Source organism: Mauremys reevesii, linkage group 3, assembly GCF_016161935.1.
Source record: "Mauremys reevesii isolate NIE-2019 linkage group 3, ASM1616193v1, whole genome shotgun sequence".
In the NCBI taxonomy this organism is placed as follows: Eukaryota; Metazoa; Chordata; order Testudines; family Geoemydidae; genus Mauremys; species Mauremys reevesii.
The window spans coordinates 191,853,842-191,875,542 of NC_052625.1; the positions used below are offsets into that span (position 1 = coordinate 191,853,842).

General features: G+C 45.0%; 1 protein-coding gene across 4 annotated transcripts in view; it reads left to right on the forward strand.

Annotated features, from left to right (window-relative positions):
- The window catches only part of EVA1A (eva-1 homolog A, regulator of programmed cell death), a 300,077-nt gene that overhangs the window by 69,714 nt on the left and 208,662 nt on the right, over positions 1–21,701 (forward strand). The gene's annotated exons all lie outside the window — the stretch shown is intronic.

The following is a 21,701-nucleotide window of genomic DNA, read 5'->3' on the forward strand; positions in this document are numbered from 1 at the left end:
CCTAGCCGTTTGCCCTGGTTCATACTGCATGTTAGCTACCGTGCAGTAACTAGCCCATTCCACTTGCTGCCACTAGAACCCACCGTCTGTCTTTTCACTAGGAAACAAATGTGTGTTCATACCTCATGTTAGCTAACACATGGTAACTTACATGAGGTAAAATCCTAGAGAAGACAAGGAAGTATGTAGGTTTCACGTGTTAGTAGGGTGTGCTAAAAACTATGAGGGAGCCTAGGGTTTATCTCAACCTACTAACTAGTATTTAAACTACAAACTGCCCTAGTTTCACTGGGCTTCTACCTCATGTTCCTTACTGCATGTTAGCAGTAGTGTAGACTGCAGTGCAGACTAGGGATCGGCAACCTTTGGCACGTGGCTCGCCAGGGTAAGCACCTTGGTGGGCCGGGCTGGTTTGTTTACCAGCTGTGTCCGCAGGTTCAGCCGATTGCGGTTCCCACTGGCCGCGGTTAATCGCTCCAGGCCAGTGGGGGTTGTGGGAAGTGGCGCGGGCCGAGGGATGTGCTGGCCTTGGCTTCCCACAGCCCCCATTGGCCTGGAGCGATTAACCACGGCCAGTGGGAGCCGCGATCCACCAAACCTGTGGACGCTGCAGGTATACTGGCCCGGCCCACCAGGGTGCTTACCCTGGCGAGCCGCGTACCAAAAGGTTGCCGATCCCTGATGTAGACATAACTTAAGAAAAGGGACGAATTCTACTCCCCAGCAAGGAACTCTTCATGGAGGTAAGAGAGGGTACTCAGTGAGGGCAAAGATGGCAGAACTGGGAGATCAGATTCATGGCAGGTTGCCAGTGAAATCCATGCGTTGCTAAAAGTTTGGGCAGTAGTGGGAGATGGGAAATTCATAACAGAAATCTTAGAAATGTGGATATTTTCTTTAATTATTTGTATGTACATTTCTATAACAGTCACTGCCTTAATGTTTCAGTAAGTCTATCACTGAACTTACAAATAAAGACCAAAAAACTCAGCAAGGTTTGGTAATCATGTTGCAATGCTTCGTGCAGCTGCATTTCTTCCATGACAGGCTGGGTCTAAAGGTGAAACTTACATTGTCTTGAGCAGCAGTTTATAAAATGAACCCTTGGTCATTTTTATAAAGATAAATGATGCTGTTGGTCAAGGGGTCAGGTTCACAGGAAGGCCTGTTCTTACCTCCCTGGAGTCTGGTGCAGGACAGTTTGTTTAGCTGAGAGGCGTCTCTGCTGACAGCAAAACTGAGAGGCATTGAAATGTTACCTATTGCAATGATGAACTGCACTCCACCGTGCATATGTTAGTTTTAATGTTGTAAAAGAAATACCAGGTCTGTCAATGCATGCTGAGAAGTGACTTGATAATGGTTTAAAAGTACCTTCACAGGGAGAATATACCAAGAGTTCTTTAACTGAGCAGAGAAAAGCAAAACATTGGGCTAAATATAGGGGTAACTGGGTGAAATTTAGTATCTTTTGATATACTGGAGCAGAGGTCAGCCTAGATGAGCTGAATGATCCCTTCTGACCTTAAATACTCTGAATTTATTTCATTAGTTTGTAGCAACATCTTTTGGGCTTGGGTACCTAGTTTTAAGGTTTTTACGTCCTTTGAGGAGGCGGAGATCAGTCACTTAACACTAGAACTGGTTTCAAAAGTGAACAATTTCAGTGAAAAGTTTCTTTGTGAAATTGCGGTGAGTTCTCTTTAATCAGTACTAGAAGGCAGGAACAGTGAAGATATTGAGTTGAGGGTCACTGTCTGTCAGTCAGGGAGTGCTGTGTGACTTGCACTGTGGCTGAGATGTGGGACTCTTTAGTAAAGTGGTCAGGATAGGGTTAACTGCATTTCCGAGAGGCTGATGGTGGGAAGCGTGCTGCACCTCTTACTTACTTTGTGTTTGAGTCCATGAGCATCTCCCTCACACCTAGGGTTGCCAACTGTCCCGGTTTTGCCGGGAGTCTCCTGGAATCAGGCCCTGTCTCCTGGAGGCTACTGAAGCCAATCCAGGAGATTTGAGGCGAGTAGAAGTCCAGTGGCATAGTGGGGCTAAGGCAGGCTACCTACCTGCCCTGGCCCTGCGCTGCTCCCAGAAGCGGCCGACATGTACCTGTGGCATGCCCCACGTGCTGCCCCCACCTTGAACCGCAGCCAATGGGAGCTGTGGGGGTGGTGCCTGCGGGCAGGGGCAGCATGCAGAGACCCCTGTCCCCCTGCCCCGTCCAGGAGCCGCTGCTAGGGGGATGTGCTGGTTGCGTTCAAGAGCTGCCCAAGATAAGTGCTGCCCCCGTCGCCCACCCTAATGCCCAGCCCTGAGCCCCCTCCTGCACCCAAACTCCCTCCCAGAGCCATGGGTGAAAGTAATATTAAATTCTTACTGGTATGGGGGCCGGCTCCAGCCCCTGGAAGGGGCGGGGCTGGGGGGTCAGCTTACCCCAGCCAGCCCATCTGCGCTGCCTGGCCCCTGCCGCCCAGGGCTCTGGCCGCTGCTGCAGTAGCGGTGGCAGCAGCTGGGAGTCGTGAGCCTGGGGCAGCTGCCTCTTTTTCCCCCTGTCAGCGGCCCGGGGGCAGGGACAAAAGGGGCAATGATGTTAAAGCGCTGCAGTGGCAGTGCTTTAACATGGGCTGTGTATGGGCCGGTACTGGCTTCTTACCGGTATGCTGTACCAGTCTACTTTCACCTCTGCCCAGAGCCCACACCCACTCCTGCACCCCAACCCTCTGCCCCAGGCTCAGCCCAGAGCCCACACCCACTCCTGCACCCCAACCCCCTGCCCCAGGCTCAGCCCAGAGCCCACACCCACTCCTGCACCCCAACCCCCTGCCCCAGGCTCAGCCCAGAGCCCCTTCCCACACTCCGAACCCCTCGGCTGCACCCGCAAGCCCAAAGCCTGCACCCCCTCCTGCACTCCAACCCCTTGCCCCAGCCTAGTTAAAGTGAGTGATGGAGGGAGGGAGGGGGGCTAGAATGAGTGGGGGGAGGGCCTCAGAGAAGGGGCAGGATAGGGGCATGGCTTGGGGAAGGAGCGGGGCAGGGGGCAGGGCAACGGTCTTTGTGTTTGTGCGATTAGACAGTTGGCAACCCTACTCCCGCCCCATTCTATCTGATGCAGTTAAATAAAGCAGTGTTAGGCCTGTCTCTCTGTGGTCAGACAACGAACTTCGCTGTTGGGGTTAGAGTCCCCGACAGCAGCAAGTTCCTAGCCTGCGGTCCTATGAATTGACTTATTTTGTTGCTCTTCACAGTCCGTTGACAAAAGGGATCAGAGTGCGAATGGAGCTGTCTGACTTAGTTCTCCCTGTTTTAAAACTCAAACCAAAACAGACCCATGAGATTCTTTCCCAATCTGAAATACTCCCAATCCGCAGCACAGGATATATTTGTTATATATGTGTACCTGATTTTGTGTTCTACTCTATTATACCTGCTGTGCCTTTAGTGGGGACTTGGTCACCCAGTGCCGGTTAACTTCATTGGGAACTGAGTGTCTGCAGTGCGTAGGCAGCTTTGTAACTCTCAGCCTTTGACTACAAGCTTGTTGAGGAGGAGACCTGCTAATTCCTTGGCCCACATCAGCTGTGGTACAGCACTGTATACACAGGCAATTCACGGTGCTTCACAATAGATGAAGTGTGAGTGGAAAATTTGGCAGTAGGGAATTTTTCTCCTTCTCCAAACTTGGCCCAGCTTTTGAGCTGTGAAGTTTGCATGGAAGCCCAAAGGGTTGGTTGCTCTGCTTGTGCTCAAAGCTGGCCCCAGTCTTGGTCCTTGGTTCCTGATTATTATGAATGGGGAATTCAGCAAATGCTTCCATAATTTCTTCATGACATAAAATGATGTAGGGAGCGATCAGCACAGTGTCTATCTGCTTGGATCTGGCTGCTTCTGTGTTCACTTGAGCTGCTTTTAATCCAAATAATAATGCAGTCCATACACAGGCATAATTTCTACTGGCCTCAGTGGGAGTCTGGCCTGAATAAGGAGTTGGCCAGTGATGTAGTTTAGTAGGTAACTGGTTAAGAAAGAAATGTCCTGTGGGGATGCAGTTGCCGTCACAGCTGTGAGGCCCAGAGCTCCTCAAAGTGCAATTCTGCAAGAGAAATCCCCTTCTTGTAGCCTATTCGTCAAAACAACGGCTTTGTGTCAAAACAGCACAAATAGCCTTTGGCCAAAAGCTTTCTAAAGTGCTGTTTCTTGGGGGCCATTCTGTTTTACCTATTTGTGGTCCCTATACAAGGGGTTAGCATACCATGCGGCTTAATAAATTCCAGTGTCGGATTTCCATTGTCTCTTTGTTCTTTGTTGCCAAGGAAGCCAAATATTATTTCTCTCCTCGAAAGAAGCTCCTAATACAATGGAACTGCATCAATGGGAAAGGGGAGAAATCCCTGTAGAAAAACTGCTTTATTCCCCTTCACTTTCTTCTTTTACAGGGGTGGCTGCAGGGATGTAGCTAAGTATGGGCTGACCTCTTCCCCTCTGGCCAGAGCCTCAGCTTGTGCAACTGGGTGTGGCTCCTCTGAAATCAATGGAATCTTTACACCAGCTGGGGATCTGGCCCTGAATGTTTAGGCCATGGAGCTCATTATCTCCAGGCAGTGATTCTGTTGGTATGGAGGGCTTCCACTTGTCCCCGTGTTCCAGGCCAATCCTTTCCCCATTTTACTTATCTTTTCATGGCACCCTTCCCTATGGCATAAAAAGGAACACCTACAGGTATCTATCTTAGGCACTTCGATGGTGCCGATTACTGTAGTGTCTGAGCACCTTACAATCTTTAATTAATTTAGCCTCATAATCCCCTTGATATGAGATACATAAATATTATCATATCTACGGGGAGCTGAGGCAAGGTCATCCAGGGAGTCAGTCTGTGGCAGAGCAGGGAATTGAACCCACATCTCTTAAATCTTAGGTTGGCATGCTAACCTCTGAACCAATCTTCCACTAAATCAGCCTTCCCCGTTCTACCTATTTCTGTGTAAAGACTGCTTGGCCTGAATGTCTGCCTGTTGTTTACATACTGTGTCAAACACTAGCATAACTGTAACTATGGACCATTCCCTCCTTTGTGCTGCTTCCTTTTCACATCACGTACCTCTGTAATGTCAGGTATATTCTGAGTGTTTAACTACTGACTGCATTGGGCATCTTCCCATAGCCATCCCTTTAAAATGGACACAACTGCAAAATAAAGTAATACGAAGTATCTAGTCAGCCAGATAGTTGAGTGAGAAATTAAATTGACTCTATCTGCTGCACAACGGGCCTTCGCCCAGATCTGGTTCTAGTGATTATGAGCCCAAGTGGCTGGAATGCCCTTGTACCGTGCCCTGTTGTAGACCACTGTTGATATGTTAAGGGTCAGTGTTTTGCCCGGTAAAAAACTCCCTCCACAGCATTGAGTTGGCTTATTAGGAAACAAAGTTGTTCAGTGTTCACACCAATTTAAAATAAAAAACATCTCAGCATAACTGACTAACAAATATCCCCAGCTTAACTTCCCTGCGATGAAAGACTCTGAAGCCAAATGTATATTTAAAAAAAAAAAAAAATCTGTAACCTGGTGGCATAATTCAGCAGCAGCAGCAAAAAAAAAAAAAAAAATACAGTTGCAATTGGCAAGGTCTTTTCCTTGAAGAAGCTATTTGTTTATAAAAGAAAAGCACAATGAGGAGGTAACGAGCAGAGAGAGAAATGGAAAACTCCCAGATTTGGGTTCAAACCATGTGAGTGGCCGTAGGTGTGGAGCCTATCCTGCTTCCTCTGATTCCGAAGCAAGTGTGATATGGTCCCCCTTCATGAGCACCTGAATGAGGGGAGGGGCTTGGTGAGTTGAGGTTAACTTCTCATCTGCTGGAGGTTAGGTAGTGTTCTGGCACCCTGTCTCATTGGGTTAGTTTTGCCTAAATTGAATTAAAAACATTAGTGTCTGGAATGTGTCCCCCGTCTTTTTTAACGTTACAAAATACAGTATAACAGTAACCCAGCTCCTGGGGTGCAGTTAGTTTGCTTTTGAGAGGATAATGCAAAGACAGCAAATACTATACGGATACACATACAAACTGTGTTAAAAGAACATTAAAGTTGCAAAGTCAAGCACTCAGAAGTTAGTAAATACCAGAATTAAGGATGCCTGTACAACCTTAATTTTGCCCCTTACCACAGACTCATCACCCCATCTCTTTGCCCAGCCAGTCCCAGTCTCCCTTCCCTCTCTGGGTAGCACTACCTGCTCTGACTATAATATAGCTCAGAGGAGGCTGCTGACATCACGTAATGGGAACTTGAATCAGGAAGTGCGATGTTATGGGAAGCAGACACATTAGTGTCTAATCAGGAAGGTTTAACACCTACAGATGGGATTACCCTTCCTCTAATTATTGCTGTTTTTCTCCTCCCCTTTTTCTTGCCTCTCTCTTTTATTTCAAACTTCCTTTCTGTAATTATTTCCCCACCTTTGCCTAAGTGGCTTAGCATCCCCCACTCTTTCAGCCAGTTTTCATTGCCAGGGCTAGCTCTCCTGGGAACTGTGTGGCCAAGCAGTGACCAAGAAGAGGTGCGCTTCCATCAGATTAGATTTCCCTCAGCCTCCTCTGTTTTCTCACTTTATCATTTCTCTACTTTTTCCCGCTCTGTTTTTTCTCTAAGTTGTTTAACTTCCCCCTATTTTGTCTCTCTCTTCTCGTGCTCCATCTCTCCTCATTTTCTTTCCTCTCTTGGATTCATAAAACTGCCAAGGCCTGGCTATTGCCAGAAGAAATACATTTTACAGGCAAGGGTCATTGGCAGGGCAAAACCATGGCTGTCATTACGTGTCCTGTAGAAAAAGACACAGTTTGTTCCAAAGCCACTTCTCTCATTAGTCCTATCAGCAAATCGAACACTATTTTAAATAAATAAGCAATTTACTGCAGAAGGGAAAGAGTGAGGTTTAAATCCCTGTGCTGAGGGCAGGAGTTATATCTGCTCTTTGAATCTTCCCAACCAGTAACCCCAGAGGGATACAGATGGAGGTGATACACTGGGGAGAATTCACCCAGGTCTCAGTTTAGCCTGCAGTTGCCTTTTGTGTGCATCACAGACCTTTCCCTTGCCGACAGCCACTGATCATAATTCAGTAAAGTTTCCAGCCTGTTCAGAGAATCCATTGCTATTGAGCTATTTGGCCAATGTGGGCAGGAAAGCTACCTATCACCTGCCTGTATTGCTCAGCATCAAATAATGACAATCTTGAGGTTCCATTAGTGAGGAGAAAAAACATTTCAATAACATAAACATGAGATTGTTAAAATGTTCATAAACATTGATGGAAGAAGTATAGTGTAGACAAAGCTTCATTCTTTCTTTATCTCCCACACAAGGCGATCAGGGTTTCAGATCTGCTATCCAGGGCAACTTCTGTCCAGGAATTATTTCACTTGTCTCAAAAAGCACACAGAATTCTCAGATACTCCAAATGAAATCTAGTGAGTTTAAAGGAGTGGCGATGTGCCACCCTTCATCAAGGCTACAAAGCTGCCTTCTGGCATCATGCTGAAGTCAGCACTTCTATGACGGCTGGAGCAGCAACTCCCATGGGGCTTTGCACTCTGTTGATCACTCTTGGCAATCACCCTAAGCTAAATGAAGCTCTGTTACTCCCGGGGCCAATTCTTTCTATACTTGCAGCATCTTCACAATAAGTCCTCTCCAATGGGGGAAAAATACCTGTTTGGTGGAGGTGTTTTCAGCACTCAACGCCTGAAGTGCCAAATGAGCCTTTGTTAAACTGTCAGGGGGCTGCCTCTAAGCTTGATTTGCTTGAAGGAGGTTGTCAGAATGCAAAGAGTCCTGTCTGTCAGTGATATGCTCAATGTACTGACTTTTTAGACTCTCTCCATCTGAATGATTATCTGACATTTCCCTGTGACTCCCAGTAAAGTTATATGGCTAAAGGCCAAAGGCCTAGTGTATAGGCTCTGTGTGTGTGTGTATGTGTGTGTGTGTGTGTATGTATATATAGGAAACTTGCACAGGTATAACTTTGTCAATCCAGTTATACCAGTGCAACCCTGTAATATAGACACACAATTTAGTTTAATACAGTAACTCACCACATTTATTTGAGGATTGCACTGGTGTAACTGGTTCAATTTTAGTTACACTGGTGCAGGCCTTGTATATGTAGGGCCCTACCAAATTCATGGTCCATGTTGGTCAATTTCATGATCATAGAATTTAAAAAATAATAAATTTCATGATTTCATCTGTTTAAATCTGAAATTTCACCATGTCGTAGTTGTAGGGTCCTGACCCAATAAGGAGTTGGGGGGGTTGGTGGTTGCAAGGCTATTGTAGGGGGGGTTGAGGTACTACTATCCTTACTTCTGTGCAGCTCCTAGCGGTGGCACTGCCTTCAGAGCTGGGCAGCTGGAGAGCGGCAGCTGCTGGCTGGGAGCCCAGCTCTGAAGGCAGAGCTGCCACCAGCAGCAGGCAGAAGTAAGGATGGCCTGGTATGGTATTGCCGCTCTTACGTCTGTGCTGCTGGTGGTGGGGCACTGCCTTCAGAGCTGAGTGTCGGCCAACAGCTGCCTTTCTCCAGCCACCCAGCTCTGAAGGTAGTGCAGAAGTAAGGATGGTAATACCATGACCCCTAAAATAACCTTTCTGAGCCTCCTGAAACTCCTTTTTGGGTCAGGGCTCCCAATTTGAGAAACGCTGGTCTCCCCCGTGAAATCTGTATAGAATAGAGTAAAAGAACACAAAAGACCAGATTTCACGATGCGTTTTTCATGGCCGTGAATTTGGTAGGGCCCTAATTATATGTTTGGAAGAGTAATGGTTCACACTTTGGTCAGGCAGTGGACAGCCATCAACATCCAGCTGGAAAGTGTTCACTCTTGTTCTGAATCTCCCTCCCAAACTGCTTGGGGAGAGGGAGGAGCTGCCCTTGTTGTCCCGAGAGACGTGGGAATGGCAGCTTCAGTTCCATACTTCCCCCCCAGAGTCAATTATCAGATTTCTGGGCTTTTATTGGGCAAAGATTGGGCAGAGTTTGCTTCTGGCAATAGAATTGGCAAACTCTTCTGTTGTCCATCTCATAGACTCATAGACTTTAAGGTCAGAAAGGACCATTATGATCATCTAGTCTGACCTCCTGCACAATGCAGGCCACAGAGTCTCACCCACCCACTCCTGTAACATACCCCTAACCTATGTCTGAGTTATTGAAGTCCTCAAATTGTGGTTTGAAGAGCTCAAGCTGCAGAGAATCCTCCAGCAAGTGATCCGTGCCCCATGCTGCAGAGGAAGGTGAAAAACCTCCAAGGCCTCTGCCAATCTTCCCTGGAGGAAAATTCCTTCCTGACCCGAAATATGACAATCAGTTAAACCCTGAGCATGTGGGCAAGACTCACCAGCCAGCACTCAGGAAAGAATTCTCTATAGTAACTCAGATCCCATCCCATCTAACATCCCATCACAGACCACTGGGCATACTTACCTGCTGATAATCAAAGATCAATTGCCAAATTAATTGCCAGAATTAGGCTATCCCACTACTCTCCTTGGAAGGCTGTTCCAGAACTTCACTCCTCTAATGGTTAGAAACCTTCATCTAATTTCAAGTCTAAACTTCCTGTTAGACAGTTTATATCCATTTGTTCTTGTGTCCACATTGGTACTAAGCTTAAATAATTCCTCTCCCTCCCTGATATTTATCCCTCTGATATATTTATCAAGAGCAATCATATCCCCCCATAACCTTCTTTTGGTTAGGCTAAATGAGCCAAGCTCTATGAGTCTCCTTCCATAAGATAGGTTTTCTATTCCTCGGATCATCCTAGTAGCCCTTCTCTGTACCTGTTCCAGTTTGAATTCATCCTTCGTAAACATGGGAGACCAGAACTGCACACAGTATTCCAGATGAGGTCTCACCAGTGCCTTGTATAATAGTACTAACACCTCCTTATCTTTGCTGGAAATACCTCGCCTGATGCATCCCAAAACTGCATTAGCTTTTTTAACGGCCATATCACATTGGCAGCTCATAGTCATCCTGTGATCAACCAATACTCCGAGGTCCTTCTCCTCCTCTGTTACTTCCAACTGATGTGTCCCCAATTTATAACTAAAATTCTTGTTATTACTCCCTAAATGCATGACCTTGCACTTTTCACTATTAAATTTCATCCTATTACTATTACTCCAGTTTACAAGGTCATCCAGATCTTCCTGTATGATATCCTGGTCCTTCTCTGTATTGGCAATACCTCCCAGCTTTGTGTCGTCCACAAACTTTATTAGCACATTCCCACTTTTTGTGCCAAGGTCAGTAATAAAAAGATTAAATAAGATTGGTCCCAAAACTGATCCCTGAGGAACTCCACTGGTAACCTCCTTCCAGCCTGACAGTTCACCTTTCAGTACGACCTGTTGTAGTCTCCCCTTTAACCAGCTCCTTATCCACCTTTCAGTTTTCATATTGATCCCCATCTTTTCCAATTTAACTAATAATTCCCCATGTGGAACCGTGTCAAATGCCTTACTGAAATTGAGGTAAATTAGATCCACTGCGTTTCCTTTGTCTAGAAAATCTGTTACCTTCTCAAAGAAGGAGATCAGGTTGGTTTGGCGTGATCTACCTTTTGTAAAACCATGTTGTATTTTGTCCCAATTACCATTGACCTCAATGTCCTTAACTACTTTCTCCTTCAAAATTTTTTTCAAGACCTTACATACTACAGATGTCAAACTAACAGGCCTGTAGTTACCTGGATCACTTTTTTCCCCTTTCTTAAAAATAGGAACTATGTTAGCAATTCTCCAGTCATACAGTATAACCCCTGAGTTTACTGATTCATTAAAAATTCTTGCTAATGAGCTTGCAATTTCATGTGCCAGTTCCTTTAATATTCTTGGATGAAGATTATCTGGGCCCTCCGATTTTGTCCCATTAAGCTGTTCGAGTTTGGCTTCTACCTCGGATGTGGTAATATCTACCTCCATATCCTCGTTCCGATTTGTCATCCTACCATTATCCCTAAGCTCCTCATTAGCCTCATTAAAGACTGAGGCTAAGTATCTCTTCCCCTCCTCACTATATCTCTGCTTACTGCAGACAATCATATCCAGATGCTACTGTATTTACTATGGATAGTTCTCTGAAAATATCCACTCAATGTGCCATGGCAGTCAAAAAAAACTAACAATGCTAGGAACCATTAAGAAAGGGATAGCTAATAAGATGGTAAATATCAAAATGCCACTATATAAATCCATGGTATGCCCACTCCTTGAACACTGTGTGGAGTTCTGGTCACCCCATCTCAAAAAACATATATTGGAATTGGAAAAGGTACAAAGAAGGGCAACAAAAATGATTAAGGTATAGAACAGCTTCCATACAAGAAGAGATTAAAAAGACTGGGACTTTTCAGCTTGAACTAAAAGAGGACATGATAAAGGTTTATAAAATCATGGACGGTGTGGAGAAAGTGAATAAGAAAGTGTTATTTACTCCTTCACATAACACAAGAACCAGGGGTCACCCAATCAAATTAATAGGCATTAAACCAAACACAAAGTCGTGCTTCTTCACACAACGCACAGTCAACCTGTGGAACTCATTGCCAGGGGATGTTGTGAAATCCAAAACTCTAATGGGGTTCAAAAAAGAATCAGATAAGTTCATGGAGGGTAGGTCCACCTATGGCTATTAGCCAAGATAGTTAGGGATGCAACCCTATGCTCTGTGTGTCCCTAATTTCTGACTGCCAGAAGCTGGGAGTAGACGGTGGGATGATCACTCAAGGATTGCCTTGTTCTGTTCATTCCCTCTGAAGCACCTGGCACTGGCCACTGTTGGAAGATACTAGGCTAGATGGACCATTGGTCTGTCCCAGTATGGTCTTTCTTATGAGAGGCATACAGCAGTCACACTAGGATTTGTTTTAGTACCTCTGGTTTAACATAATATGGCCCCCACCACTGTGGGATCTGAGCACCTCACAGCAGAGAAGTACAGTTATCCACAGATGGGGGGGGGGGGACTAAGGCACAGAGAGATCAAGTGACTTGCCCCATGTCACCCAGCAGGCCAGTGATAGAGCTGGGAATCAAGCTTATCTATCACTTTGCTGGTTCCGTGAATCTGTTAGGGGATTAAGCAGTCAGACTGTAAAGCCCTGTGGTTCTGACAGTCCTGCTCCAGTAACGGTAACAGAGTTTCTCTTATTTTACTGTACAGGAGAAGCAGAACGATATGAATGATATGAAGAATGTTTAGGTCCCACTTGTCAGATAGGAGGAATTGATCTTTCTAGTCTAAGGTGCAGTTGGGAAAAGCTTTTGGCCTTAAGGATCCAGTTCCATGTTTCTATGCTTGAATATGCCATTTAGGCGCCTCAGTGCCTAAATAGGGACTTTCGGCACCTAAGTTTGAAAATTCTCCCTTATCGAGGAATAGGAAAAATATTAAAGAGACTCTAATCAGCAGGTATATCACTTTGGCAAAATGCTACTTGCACTCCCTAGTGTAAAACTAATAAAACAGGCCACAACCTCTTTCTGACAAGCATTTGGAAGGTTACAAAGAGAGGATGTCATAGCCAGGATTGATTACAATTTGTTCTAATATACCTGGAAACCAAAAGAGAGCCTAAAAATGGAGAAGGTACAGATCCTCAGCTATGGAAATTGGCATTGCCTCACTGAAGTCAATATCAGCCATTTTTTACCCCTGCCGCAGAGTGGAATGTACTAGTTACACCAGTACAGAAATAATAAAGAGGAGAAATGTAAATTTATTTTAATTTTATGGGTGATTGTAGTGTTTGTGAAAGGCGTTAGACTGATGGTCCTGGAGACAAAACCCTGATGCAGTGATTTTCCAGATGGCCATCTGCGGAACGTTGTTTCATGGCTAGAGAGCTGCTTGTTCCAGGGTGCCAGCTTTAATCTTTTGCTAATTCTCAGCAAAAGATAGCAAACCATATGTTACTTTCCTAATGCAATCACTGCAGTTCCCATGGTGTTTGCTGTGATGAGACTGCAAATGGGAAGAGAAGGAAGAGCAACTGATTCATGTGATTTCAAATGGGGGAGGAAGCTGGTCTACTAGATGATATCTGAGATCTGGACCAGACTATGTAAAAGTTTGAGGGACGGATCTGCAGCTGGGGCAAAGTGTCATATCCATACACTTCCAATGTGCAATATAATTGGAGACCTAACTATGTTTTAATAAGACATCTGTCCAAGGCTTCCTTTTACAAACTAAAGGCAGCAAAGAGTCCTGTGGCACCTTATAGACTAACAGACGTATTGGAGCATGAGCTTTCGTGGGTGAATACCCACTTCGGATTCATGCATCCAACAAAGTGGGTATTCACCCACAAAAGCTCATGCTCCAATACGTCTGTTAGTCTATAAGGTGCCACAGGACTCTTTGCTGCTTTTACAGATCCAGACTAACACGGCTACCCCTCTGATACTTTTACAAACTAGTCTCCTTCTAGTCTGGGCCCAGCAATCACTCACACCCCCTGTAGATACTGTCCTTGTTCCAGTTCAGGTGGTAGCTAGGGGATTTCTCATGATGGCTCCCCCTTTGTTCTATTCCTCCCACTTATATATCTTTTGCATAAGTCGGAAATCCTTCGTTCCTCTGGGTTGCCACCCCCCTTCTCAATGGAAAAACACCATTGATGGATTCCAGTTCAGGTGACATGATCACATGTCACTGTAAGACTTCATTACCCACTTGCCAGCACACACGTATACAGGAAGACTCACAAGTAAAACAGCCATCTACAGACAATTGTCCTGGTTAATAGGAGCCATCGAGATTCCAAACCACCATTAATGGCCCACACTTTAAATAATTACAATAGGCCCTCAGAGTTGTATTTCATATTTCTACTTTCAGATACAAGAGTGATACATTTATACAAATAGGATGACCACACTGAGTAGATTATAAGCTTTGTAATAACTTACAAGAGACCTTCTGAATGAAGCATATTCCAGTTACATTATATTCATACTTATAAGCATACTTTCATAAAATCATATAGAGTGCACCGTCACACCGTCCTGTCCATAAACGAACCTGAAGCTGTCTGCTGGTTGTGGGCTGTGTGGTGCCTACAACCTCTGCTCTGCTGAAAATGAGCAACATTGATGGGTCTAGTTTAGGGCACCTGGGGAATGAACTGAATCAGTGCATCTTGCAGGCACACTCCGTTTACAGAGCTGTTATTGTAAGTATCTATGGCTCTGGACCCCGCGTCTGCTGGCTCCTGGGTGGTTACTGTGTCCACACCTCTACATCTCTGGTGAAGTGCTGAATGGGTTCAAGCACCACTGACTGTCCCACCTATGGAGGTCCTGACTGGTGGAGCCTACTGCATTCCCTTACTTGGACCAGGCATGCTATTTAAGACTTAGAGAAAACAACTGTTGGCTATCTGTGCAACTGGGTGGATCCCTGGCTTGCTGCTGCAAACAGACCTTGCTGTGCACTCCTGATACCTTGGCTTGCTCCTGGTTCCTGGCCCTCACCCTGTTCGTGATACCCAGCCTCACCCCTGGTTCCAGTCCCCGGTTCTGCTCCTGACGCTTTGCTCCTAGTTCTGGTTCCCGGTCCCCAGCTCTGCTCCCAATGCCTAGCCCCTGGTTCCCAGTCCCTGGCTCTGCTCCCAATGCCTTGCCCCTGGTTCTGGTTCCTGGTTCCCGGCTCTGCTCCAGACGCCTCACCCCTGTTCGGGTCCTTGGCTCCACTCCCAGTGCCTTGCCCCTGGGTCTGGTTCCCAGTCCCTGGTTCTGGTCCAGATGCCTCACCCCTGGGTCTTGTTCTCGGCCTGCAGCTCCGCTCCCGATGCCTCGCCCCTGGTTCTGGTTCCCAGTCCCCGGTTCTGTTCCTGATGCCTCGCCCTGGTTCAGGTTCCTGGTCCTCTGCTCTGTTCCAGACACCTTGCCCGTGGTTCAGGTTCCCGGTCCCCGGCTCTGTTCCTGACGCCTTGTCCCTGGCTCAGGTTCCTGGTCCCCAGGTCTGCTCCCAATGCTTCGCTCCTGGTTCCGGTTGCAGGACCTCGTCTCTGGTCCTGATTGCCGGCTCTGCTCCAGATGCCTCGCCCCTGGTTCCAGCTCTGCTCCTGATGCCTCACTCCTGGTTCCAGTTCTTGGTCCCGAGCTCCACTTCTGACACCTTGCCCCTGGTTCCTGGTCTCTGGCTCTGCTCCCAACACCTCGCCATGGCTCTTTTCCACTAACCCTCCTTTGGCTGGCTCACTTGGCTCTGACCTGGTGCTGCTCAGCAACCTCAAGTCTGACTTGATCCTATTGTGTGACACTGGTACAGCTTGCTGCTTCTGGCTTGACCCTCTAGACTGAACTCGGACCACGTCCCCTCGAACCCAGACCCTGGCCTCGACCTGCGTGCCATACCTGGGGTCCTGACGTTATGGAACCTTGGCTTGGTAGTTTTAAAGCTACCCTTTACTGGCATAAGTCTTTGGGGAGCATCTTCTCTCCCTCATGAGTGACTCCTTCAGGTGAAGCCTTCCTGGCTGGCACAAGGAGATGCCATTTGCACCTGGTTTCTTCTCCCATTACTCCCTTACCAAAGGCATTATATTTACATGCTGGTATACCTCGGGATTGTTATATTGCTCACCTACCATATTTAATAATTATTGTATTGCAGTAGAGCCTACAGTCATAGACAAGGACCCCATTGTGCTAGATGCTGTACAAAAACAGAACAAAAAGAGGAACTTTTCAACTTAAGTGTAAGACAAGAAACAAGAGATGGATACAGCCGACTGATGAGGGAGAGAAAGGAAACAATGAGACACTATTGGGCAGCATGCTAGGAGGTTTAGGTTTGATTTTTCACTAGGCGGGTGGTGAAGCACTGGAATGGGTTACCTAGGGAGGTGGTGAAATCTCCTTCCTTAGAGGTTTTTAAGGTCAGGCTTGACAAAGCCCTGGCTGGGATGATTTATTTGGGGATTGGTCCTGCTTTGAGCAGGGGTTGGACTAGATGACCTCCTGAGGTCCCTTCCTACCCTGATATTCTATGATTCTAGGCAGTGGTCTTGGCACACCAGCTGCCTAATCAATGTCAAGTTTTTTCTAGTCATCATGGCAAAGAAGAGTTTTAAGAGGGGATTTGAAGGAGGACAAAGAAGAGGCAGTGTGGATGTTTCCCAAGAGCTCCTCCCATGTGTAAGGGGCAGCGTTGTTGAAAGCATAAAGGTGTTTGTTTGTAAATTTACCAGATCAGCCATGACTGTTGGAATCATTAGTGTAGTGGAGGCGGGATATGATATTAATCACTGTAAAATGTTCTTGTTACATTTTAAACCTAATAAGATGTTCTGTGAACTCATGGACATGTGCTGAGGGAGGTGAATGGTTACAGACACCTGACCTCTTTCCCTATTGCGTAATGCTGTGTAAAATAATTGACTTAGTAACATGCAGATAAATTGGTTTCTGGCAGGCCCTTCAAAGGCTGTTACACCACCTTGCTTTTAGTTTAACATGATGTAAATACGCTAGAAAGGACAGAAATGCTGTCAGTCTCTTGCCAAAACACCCAGAGGTTCTTTTAAGAAAAGTTCAATATCAACGTGCCTTGGCAGCAGGCTGCATGCAGGGATACATCCTGTCTGAGTTCTTAACTTCTGATTCAATAGCTGTCGCCAACAGCTGGTGGAAGAATCAGTGCTGCAGGCTTGTTTTCGTAATTACCTTAGTTTCCATCATAAATTAGATCTGCAATGATGATCTCTGGGGTTTAATTCTTTTGCCCCAGAGGATTGTTACTGGTGGGGGGAGGGTCAGGAGGACTTTATTTGCGTGTTAGTGTATTTACCTTAAAAGGCCACAGAACTGGAAGTGTAAAGCCACACTCGTATAACTTAGGGCTTGTTTACACCAGGAAATTTACTGGTAGACTCCTACTGGTATAATTATAGTGGTGTAATGCCCCTTGTGGACACATTTCCCATGTAGACAAACCTTTATTAGGGGAAACTGCTACTCTGCCACAGGACTAAGGGTGTTACTGCTTCATTTAAAATAATACAATTCCTGCTGAATGAACTGTCTTATTAGTTAGTTACGATACAGTATCGGAGGCTGCCAGAAGGCAGTGCCGTGATGTATTTGTGTATGGATTATGTTTAGGGAAGGGCTCTGTAGAAGCAAACAAGAAAGAGTGAGGGGTTGCTGAGAGCTGGAATAGCGAGTATTGTCTGTGTGGACGATAATGAGCATTGTGTTATGGAGCAACCGGCTGTTTCTCCATATTTAGATGCAGAATTCAACTCGGCCTTAAAGCGGTGATTGAATCTGTTTGTTCTATACAAAAATGTAGTGTATCCACCCCCAGAATCTCAGCACAGAGTACAGAATGATTTTTGAAAGAATTTATAAGTAAATCTGTTAGTTAGTTTAGGATTTAAAATTAATTTTAAAATGAGTCCTTTTAAGAAACGTACCACTTGGTGTCACACCTTAGTTTTGGTTCTAAACTATCTTAGTAACAGAATAACACCGATACTTCAAACTTCCCATACAGTTTATATGCAATCTTTCAGCATGTTTAGGCTATGTTTGATATTATATGTAATTTTTATTAATAGTATTTTCCCATGTTATTTTCATTAGTGGAAAAATTTTCCTTCGGCAGAGGATGAAGAATAATGTTTTACTACAGACAGTTTGCGAAAGATCTGCCATCTTTCAAAGAGGCGGCCACCTACCATTGTTCTCAACAGGACCAAGTATTATAATAATAGTAATAATATAATATCTAGCTCTAATAAAGCACTTTTCATCAGTAGATCTCAAAGCACTTTACAAGAGCACCTCCGTCTTCATAGGGTCATCTCTTTGTTCTGAGTTTGTACAGCCCCTAGCACAATAAGGTCCAGGTCCATGACTGGGACTCCTATGTGTGATGGTAATACAAATAATAATAATAATAACATAATAAATAATACACTTTGTATTCATTCACCTTGATAGACCTGGTCATAGTTTTTCAGTCACGATATTTTACCACTAAAAAACATAGTTTCCTTAAAAATTGAGAATTTCTGTGGGAAAACATCAATTTCAATGCTATTTTTTGATTTTCTGGTTGGGATCTCCTAAATGAAAACATTCATTTTGACTCAACGTTTTGAAATAAAGTGAAATATCTCTCATTACCAAATGCCCAGTTGAAATGGAAAACATTTTTTTTGTTTGTTCAAAAGTATCAGTGTTTTTTGTTTAGGCATTTGTGATTCAAAACTTCTTGGAATTATTCATTTCATAAAAAGTCCCAATATTTCAATTTTTCACTCTGATTCAGAATGGAAAATTATTTCAAAATATTAAAATTTCTCACAAAAAGAAAATTCATTTTTTTTCAACACCTCCTTATTGGGAACAATGAAAGGTGGCCACAATTTTGAAAAAGTGCATCAGTGTGTGACATCACTCCCATTGAGAACAATGAGTGATGGCGTTGATTTTGACATAGGGCAATTCTTTATGAATTTGTCTGAAGAAGATTTTAAGCATCAGCCTCTGTGGAGGGATAATCTTTCAGTTATTCAAAAAAAGGCAGAAAAGAATTGATTTTATATATTACTATTTGAAAGCTACCAGTTGAGCTAGATATTCTCAAGAGTGACTGCAGGAGGGAGGAGGCAATTTGTGTGTGTGTGTGTGTGTACATACATGCAGAGGAATGTAAAGAGTGCAGGAAGGGAGGAGAAATTGGAGTGAGTCTGCATGGAAGATCATATGGACAGGAACAAGAAAGGATAGGGGTGGAGGTAAAACAAGGCAATGTAGGGTAGAGAAATCTAATGTCTCTAAAAATCAGTTTACTATAACCTAGTATTAGGAACACTGAAATCCCTCAATTGCACTCATATAGTTATTTCATAGTGTTACTGCATGGCAGAGATAAGTCTGTTTGGGTATCCTAACTGTGCCTTTCCATACCATATTTTTGAATTTCTTTGAAGTTTAATCTTGACTCTGAATTTCTTGTGTTTATAGTGTTTGGTTTCAGGATATTTACAGCCCTGAGCCCCTCATCCCCTGCCCCTCCCCAGAGCCTGCACCCCCTGCATCCCAACCCTCTGCCCCCTCCCACACTCTGAACCCCTCGGCCCACCCCCACCGCATAACACCTCCCTATTGATGCACATAACATTCATTCTGCACATGGATGTAAAAAATTAGAGAGAACCTACTGGTCTACACTACATAATATATTTATAGGAGGTATATCTATCTCCTAGAACTGGAAGGGGCCTTGAGAGGCCATTGAGTCCAGCCCCCTGCCTTCACTAGCAGGACCAAGTACTGATTTTTGCCCCAGATCCTTAAGTGGCCCCCTCAAGGATTGAACTCACAACCCTGGGTTTAGCAGGCCAATGCGGAAACCACTGAGCTATCCCTCCCCCCAATGTGTTCCTTGTGGTTGGGTGATACTTGCTAGTAGCTTTGTCGGGCTGGGACCTGTGCTCTCGTGGCTGAGCTGTGTGTTGAGAGAGCAGAGATGCACAACTGGGACCAGTGAGCTACTTTCCGAGCATGTAGCCATTTATGTGTAAACTGCCATTCTGGCTCTGCTGCAGTGGAAGAGGAGGAAGGAACTCCCTGCTGCTTTACCCCCTAGCAGCACATCTGCAGTTGGATCTACTGTAGTTTCCTAAGTCACACTGCCTGCTGCATCCCTAGTGCTTCTCTTCTCCACCTACTCCCCCAGAGAGAGAGAGAGAGAGAGACCAAGCTGCAGTCATACATAGCAGAGCCTAGGGAGAGATTTCCCCTCTCAAATGTAACTATTCTTAAATTCTTACGTGACATTTAAAAAAAGGTAGATGATGTGTTTGTTCACATTCACTTTGGGTTTGGGCATTTAATTCCTCCTGGTGAAATACGTGGGGGGAATTAAATGGCACAATCCAGAATGATTGTGTGTGGAATGTTAAAAACCTCAGGAAATGTTTTCAGTCCCCATCAATCATTTTGGGGAAGAGAGGATATAGCCTAGAAGGGTAGAGTGGTCAGTTGGCTGCCTTGCGCTACAGTGAATTTAGTACTCTGGAAAGATGCCAGACTGGCAGCCCTGAGAAATGAAATGCATAGAACAGATTCACTGTTGTTTTTTCCCCACACTGCCCTGCCAGTGAATCTGTGTCTTGTTCTGGAAGGACCCCACCTTCAGCTTGGTCTCTACTCCCATTCAATTCTTAGTCTCTCTGCTGAGACCACCCAGGTGCACCAAGTATGTGGTATGGCCATCTATAGAAACCATTAGGAACGGATCTGGGGTCACCAGTTTATTTCACATAGGCCACTGAACAGGCATTAATAACTGCCAGCTGTTGTCACCATATAGTTCAGGCGTTCTCAACTTGGGGCTGTGACCTGTTGTCAGGGGGTCCCACAATCCTGCCCACTCCACGTTGCTAACTAGCAGAGGGTTCAAGGCTACATCTCGCCTAGATAGGAGCAGAGGTATGGAGATGGGTTCCCAATATGCAAAGTATTTATCATAACCAGTGATCTAATTATGGTGACCAGATGAGATGAAGAAGATATCGGGACACATGGGGGGAGGGAGTCCGTCGGTGGAGCACAAAAAAAAACAAAAAAATCCCCTACAGTGCTGCTGGCACAGAGCGAAGTATCGGTCGGGAAGCGGGACAACTATCCAAATATCGGGACAGTCCCGATTTTATCCCGATTTTTTACAGAAGCCAAAAGTGTGTTAGGCTTCTTACAGCAAAGGCAGAAAGATATACTCCCAGCTCCAAAGACCTTACAACCTAATGGCCCTAATCTTGCAAAGAGATCATGCAGATGGACCCTTATGCCTGCATGGGGCCCCACTGAAGTCAATAGGACTCTGACGGGACAAGAGGATCTGCCTGTGGCTTTCTGGGATCAGGCCCTGATTTTAAACAAGAGGTGATGAATAGATATAACAAACTGTAAGGAGAACGTAAAGAAGCCATTATGAAAAAAGTACTAGATATTGTACTAGGGCTAAAACCAATAGAGTTGTAGCATGATGTGTGGAATAGGGGATAGAGGACTAAGGTTTAGGAGGGACCCCTAGTTCAGTGTGGCACCATGGAGTGCAGAAATACGGTCACAGGCCAAGATGTTCTCTCTCAAACTGGAGAGCTTCAGCATGTAACTGGACACTCAGCACTCTTGAAGCATTCTGACTCTGTGCCTGCCTGTTGCATTACTAATTACTAATGAAACAAGAGTTGTATAGGAATGACTCACATCCTGTAGAATTGTTTCCAACCCCATGAGTTCAAAAATCATGAATCTGGTTTAAAAATCCTGAGGGTTTTTTTGGTATTCCTTTTATTTGCCTTTTGGTTTCAGATCCTTTAGAGTGCACTCAGGCCATGTTTTCAAGTTTTTCTCTGCAACCATGAGTGTTAATTTTTTTTTAAGTTGAAGTTTGTATGAGATCACGTAATTCCAGAAGCTGACACTTTTTAGAAAACTATTAAATATGAAACTTAAATGGAGAATGCGATCCTCTCTATAGGGTTTTGGTATCATCCTATAGAATTCTGTGGCAGGAATATTTATTACAATAATAATCTATTAAATTGCATAGAATGGTTCATGCTACCTAGAAAGGACATCATTTTACATTAAATTGTATAGGAGTTTTC